Source organism: Miniopterus schreibersii (genome assembly GCF_964146895.1).
Source record: "Miniopterus schreibersii genome assembly, chromosome: 3".
NCBI lineage: Eukaryota > Metazoa > Chordata > Mammalia > Chiroptera > Miniopteridae > Miniopterus > Miniopterus schreibersii.
In genome coordinates this window covers 33,657,542-33,663,943 of record NC_138103.1, presented here as the reverse complement: position 1 = coordinate 33,663,943, position 6,402 = coordinate 33,657,542, and the positions used below count along the sequence as shown (strand labels likewise).

Sequence of the window (6,402 nt, the reverse complement as noted above, 5' to 3'; positions counted from 1 at the left end):
AGCTTGAAGGTAACACCTCAGATATGCAGGGGATAGAGCCGTAAGGATAGCACCATTGAAATTATTTCAACTTTTCCTGCCTGTAGGAGGGAAAGATGAATTCGGGCATCAGGCTCAGCATTCTATCACAGCCAACAGAAAACGATAAAAGCCCAACAACAACACATAACTAACATTTAAATGTGAATTTTGTCAAATGTGAAATAGTTCGTTAATTTTACCGGTCCACTTCTTTTTTTCTTCCCCTTCCAAGAAAGAACACACAACTCTCTGCTGAACAGAATCAACCAAGAAATATCAAATGACAGTCTTAGAAGGTGTTTCCAGAAAACCAAAAAAGTTGGTGGGGGGAGAAGGTGTCCAGATAACATTGGCTTCGGTGACATCAATGTGTATTTTCAGTTTTCCCTTAGGGTTTCTTGGTTGAGTAGAGCCTGATGATTCTTTTTTCAATAACATACAGCCCTCCAGTACTGCATAATCATTGGGTTTTGCTTTGTTTTTTGCTGTTTTCATTCTGTTTCTGATGGCCACTGATTTATTGGATGTTTGACCTCCTAAGTGTGGTTTATATGGAGACTGAAACCCAATAAAATCAAAATCAACACTGCAATAAAGCAAGTCTAAAAAAAAGTAAATGTTGCCAAATTAAAAATTCTTTTCTTAAACCACGGGAGATACCCAATCTCAGGCCTCCCTTGAAAGTCAACGAGAACCACTTTTCCTTTACTGTCCCACTTTTTAAAGAACTGTAACAAAGAAATTAAAAAGTGCACAAATCATAACTCCACAGCTCAAAAATTTTTAACGAATCCAGCCCACCAATGTCACCAGTATCTAGATCATAAGCAGCACCCCAAAAGCCCCATTTGTGTCCATGCCCCAGCCTGCCCCCCTAAGTAACCCCTACCCTGGTCAAACTATAGATTAGCTTTGTCTGTTTTCCAGCTTTACATAAATGGACTCTTGCGGCAGTTTCTCTTTTGTCTGGTTTCTTTTGCTCCAAATTATATTTGCTTTCGCATGTAGCAACAGTTTGTTCATTGTCATTGCTATATAAACTTGCCTCTTTTTTTTCTGGTTTCAGGAGCATCTAGACAAAAATTCTGAGGAAAGCAGGTTGAGACACGTGGATCCAGTGTTAGAAAATAAAGGCTTCAGTCAAAAGAAGGAACAGTGAATTCGAGGACCTTTGGAAGCAGCCTGAAGTCAATTGTTAAGTAGCAGCTGTTTGAGGAAAGAAATAGAATAGTCAAGAGCTCTGTGCGACCAGCCAGAAAGACAGTCTTGGAAAGAAATGCTCAGAACTGAGTCAGGGATCTTGGTTCAAAGAAAGGAAAGCTGGCCTCTGCAAAGGCACTGATTCAGGCTGGTGCTTTCTCTCTCTGCGGAGGCCAGCGGCCTGAGGGCGGCCGCTCTGTTAGGAGCAGGTCTTGCCACCCCTTCTCACACGTTGTACGACAGCTCACCAACAGTTCCTCACCTGAAAAGGCACTGCCTTCTCTTTCTGTCTTTTTGAAACCCAGGTTATCAAAAGCTCTCTGTAAGTTTTGGATACAGCGGTCCCTCGGTTTTCTAATGGGATCCGTTCCGGAGGCCGCTCCAGCTCTGAAACGTTCGCAAACCGAGGCATCCACAGCCCACAGCCGGGCCTCAGGGTCCTGCCCTCAGCGGGAGCCGCGGGGCCTGTTCGACTTCCGAGGCGTGTTCGGAAACCGAAGCATTTCCTTCCAGGTTTATGGCTTCATAACCCAAAATGTTCGCCAACGGGGACGTTTGAAAGCCGAGGTGCCACTGTATTTCCATTACAGGGAACTATCACTTTATGAAAGTTTATAACTTACTAAACAATTGTTACCAGCTGATTCTGAATTTAAGATACTAAAATTTTACTAGTGCTTCAGAAAACTACCTGTATTTAAAACATAAATTATTTTTATTTTGTTATGAAGATTTTTATTAGCATAATTATCTAAATGGCCCCAGAAGTATTGATTGATGCCATAATTATGAAAATAAAAACATCCTTTTCTTCCTCCTAAGAGAAAAAAAACAAAACACTAATTTCACACAAAACTATCACCAGTTTAAAAAACCCATTCAAAGTCATTTATTACAGTTTTTAAAAGATATTGATTACAGTGAATTTGGAAAATATTTACTCTGAGAGTCTAAGCTTTCCCTTCATTTTTCTATTTACAGAAGGTTCACTAAACTCACCACAGATTAAGGATCCTGGCTTAAAATACTCATCAGGAGCAAGAATAGAGGTGTTAGAATATTTACCAGAGTATTAGTAAGAGAGAGGAGGAGTGATCTGCCAGCACATGGGTAGTTTGAATTCTAGTTTTAAAACCAAACCAGATATAAGAGGACACCCAATGTTCATTTCACTAAAATACACTATTATAAGTTAAAAGTGGTCATAAGTTATTTTAGCTCCTTTCATCGAGAGATGGAGTCTATTCCCTACCATGTGAGTTACCCGGTGACTGCTCTGACCAGCAGAGTGGGGAGGAAGTGATGTGTGACTGAGCTCGGCCTTCCAACTTTGCTCTCGCCCTCTGGGACCTGCTGCCTCCATGGGCAAAAGCTTGAGCGTTGATTTTAAGTGTAAAATATTCTGTATAAATGTTTTTTACAAAGGTAAAGGGGGAGGGGCTAATCATACAAACAACAACAGGCTAATTTCTAAAGACGTAGTTCTGAGTTTTAAAACCATCAACTAAAGCAATCGCCTTGGAAACTTGTTTTTAAAACTCTGATGCCCAAGCCCTGCAGCTAACCTATAGAATCAGGATCTATAAGAGTAGAGTATTTGTACAAGGTCATTGAGTGATTCTGAGACAAACCAGGGAAGTTTGAGAACCACCACTTAAGAAAATGACTGGTCTCTAAAACGAGATTCATTAACCACTAGGTGGTGCCAGGTTATCAAAGATAGAACTTTCTGGAACACATGCATTTTCCTTTCAGTGTACAGTGTGCTCATTTTTTTCCTCTCATCTCCACATCTACCCAAACTTTTAGAAAAGGATTATATCACACCAAAATAAGTATGTCATTCAGTATCAATTTCTCCTTGAATTTATCTTGGTTATAATACACAGACTTGTTCTGAGGGACTCAGGGCAGTGTTTCAGCCCTCTTTCCCTAGCATCTTCCTTTCTGGGTACAAATATTAGAAAAAAGGAAATCCACCGGGAGTAGAACCCAGTCAGCAATGAATGATTGGATAAGAGAGAATGAACTGACACTTTCCTGAAAAACACCCAAATCCATGACTTCAAAAATATACCAGGATAAGCCAGGCATGGCTCAGTGGTTGAGCATCAACCTAGGACCCAGGAGATGGCGGTTCGATTCCTGGTTGGGGGCATGCAGGAGGCGGCTGATCAATGCCGACTCTCCCATCACTGATGTTTCAACTCTCTCTTCCCTCTCCCTTCCTCTCTCTGAAGTCAATAAAGATATATATACCAGAACCATCAGTTTACTCTTCTAACTCCTACTGTTTCAGTGCAAAAATATTTGACAACTTCTTTAACAGTTTTATCTTTTCTTCTTTCTCAGATTTGTTTCATGTTTAAAAATCCTGTGTGGATGATAATCTCATTCCAAAATTTTTCTGGAGTAAATTTGTTTGAAATCAGCTTTGTATGTAGTAATTAAATTAATAAAATTTAATTACTTTTTATTTTTAAATGTGCATTGAACAGAAATTGCTGTAAAGCTGAGCAAGACAAATAACGCATTTATTCTATTAATCCTACAAACATCTGTTGAGTCACTGTATGTAGCAGGCACTGTGTTACATACTAGCAGAGATACAGGGTTGAGCAAAACAAACAACATAGGAGCTTTCATGTACTTGCATTCTATTTGGGAGAAACATATGGGGAGAAAAAAGAAAATAAATAAATTAACAAAATAATGACAGAATGACAACTCTTTTTTAAAATAAAGCAAAGACCGGTCAGGTCAGGCCCTCCAGAGAGATGGCTGTGGTGCACAGCCCGAGGTGAATGTGGACATTGGTGAGCCAAAAGTGAGCAAAAATAAGCTAAAGAGTCACTTGAAAACTAAGAAGGAAGTAGCAGAGAAGGACACCAAGAAGAGGGAGCTCAATGAGAAACAACTAAGCCAGGCCAGTGCTGATGGTTGGCGGCACTGACTGGGTTTATGAAATTGGATGCCAGTTACGAAATGAAGGAGTTGACTTGACTCGCAATCCTGAGTTCACCACCTGTGAGTTCTACGCGGCCTACGCAAGCCATCACAATCTCCTGGGAATCACGGAGAGGACTATTTCAGGGATGGCGAAGTACATTACCGGCAGTTACAAGGTCACCTACCATCCAGGTGGCACAGTGGGCCAAGTCTATGAGACTGACTCCACCTTTCCAGAGAATCAGCACGATAGAAGAGCTTGAGGAATCCCTGGGGCAGAAGCTGCCAGGCACTAACTTCATGGAAACTGAAGAAACTCTCAAAATTCTTGATGATATCGGTGTGGCAAAAGCTGTTGAATGCCCTCCACCGAAGCTCACAGCCAAGCTTCCTGAAAAGCTTGTTGAGGAGTTCCTGGAAGGGACATGCATCAGTCCTACGTTCATCTGTGACCGCTCACAGATAATGAGACCTCCAGCCAATGGCACTGCTCTGGGTATGACTGAGCACTTCGTCATGAAGAAGGAAATAGGCAATGCCTGCACCAAGCTGAATGATCCCATGTGGCAACAGCAGCTTTTCCAAGAACAGGCCACTAGCAATGATAAGGCCATGTTAGTAGATGGAGGCTTCTGCACCACTCGGCCTATGGTCTGCCCCCCACAGCTGGCTGGGCATGGGCATCGACCGAGTCACCGTGTTTCTCACAGGCTCCAATAACATAAAGGAAGCACTTCTGTTTCCGGCCATGAGACCCGAAGACAAGAAGGAAAATGTAGCAATTGCTGATACACTGGAAAACACAACAGCTGGCACTTCTGTCTCAAAAGTAATAACTGCAAGTCACATAATTCAGCATCTTTGCATTTCTGCAAAAGATCAAGGACCGCAAGGGAATTCTCGTATTTTGCTACCCACAAGGTGATCGCAGTTCAGTCGCCAGAGGAGGTAAAATGAATTAGGAATCCCTGGTTCACTCCTTGGAACCAAATAAACTGCTTGTCTCTATAAAAAGAAGACAGAGAAAAAGGAGGAAGAGGGAGGAGGAGGGGGAGAGGGAGGAGGAAGGAGGAGGGGGGAGGCAGAGGAGGGGGAAGAAGGGGAGGAAGGAGAAAAATAAAAAATAAAGCAGAGCAATGTGATAGTTTCTGCATAAGGTTCTATTTTTGACAGGGTGCTCAGGAAAGGCACCCCCGAAGGGGTGACACCTGAGCTAAAAGTGAATGGTGGCGCGAAGAGCTGGAGGTCCAGCTGTCCAGGCAGAGGGCAGTGCAAGTGCAAAGACCTGGGGGCAGGAACAAGCCCGGTATGTTGCAGATCAGGAAGAAGCCAACACAGGGAGGCATCAGCCCAACCAGGTTGGCAACGTGAACAAAGACCTGGTCAGGGCCATAGATCACAACTTAGATTTTATTTTTTGTGAAATGGAAAATCATCAGAAGGTTTTCCAGGAGAAAAGTAACGTGGTCTAAATTTCTTTTAAAGATCATCTGGGCTCCTGATTGTAGAGGGAACTGAGTTTATAAGGCGTCCACAGTAGGCTTTCAGGTTAAGGAGATGCCTATACAAGGCCTAAGTTCCCTCAGTTGCCTGAAGTAGTAGCCATGTGGTTTATGAAGAGTTGCCTAACTAACAACTGTTACATGTGCGTAATATGGAATGGGAAGTAGGCTTTTAAAAATTAGGCACAAATTACATAATTAAATTATTACTGTATTTATAACTTCGTCACCAATCACATGTGTGACTTTGGATCTGTCCATATCATGCAAAAATCTCTGAACTTTCATTTCTCTGACTGTTAATAATAAGGGCAGTAAAATGAGGGTTAATATTTACTAAAGCTGTGACCCGTAACTCAAAGTTTCTAAATCAGCAGAAAGTATTTTTACCAGTGATCAAAAGAACCTCGGGCTAACTTTCTTAAAAGCAATAGCTTCTGAGTTTTTTCTCATTTCTTTCTTCAACTGTAAAGTTAAACAGCGGAGAGAAAGAACAGAGCTTTGCTGAGGGCCTTTACTCATCCACTTTTGCGGAGAAGAAAACTGGAGTTTGCGGACAGTAAACCCTTAGCACGCCGGAGGCTCCTAACACGTCAGGCATGAGGCAGGATCGGAAGCCAGCTCTGTCGCACCCTGAAGGCATGCTGTCCCTTCAGTGCAAAAGCCTGGAGTGCGGTCGATAGGGGCCCAGAAGAAGGACCTCCACCACAGGCCTGCGAAGAGTGAGCGG

General features: G+C 42.4%; 1 protein-coding gene and 1 pseudogene across 3 annotated transcripts in view; both read left to right on the top strand.

Moving 5' to 3' along the window:
* Nucleotides 1-4,157: 4,157 nt before the first annotated feature.
* Nucleotides 4,158-5,095, top strand: LOC308554523 (lysine--tRNA ligase pseudogene; annotated as a pseudogene). The gene has a single exon. The product of its transcript is annotated as a lysine--tRNA ligase pseudogene (transcript).
* Nucleotides 5,096-6,060: 965 nt separating this feature from the next.
* GRAMD2B (GRAM domain containing 2B) overlaps nucleotides 6,061-6,402 on the top strand; it is a 107,785-nt gene continuing 107,443 nt past the window's right edge. For both annotated transcript variants that reach the window (XM_081131825.1, XM_081131818.1), the window contains exon 1: nucleotides 6,061-6,401. The gene's annotated coding sequence lies outside the window, so the exon portion shown is untranslated. The remainder of the gene's footprint in view (nucleotide 6,402) is intronic.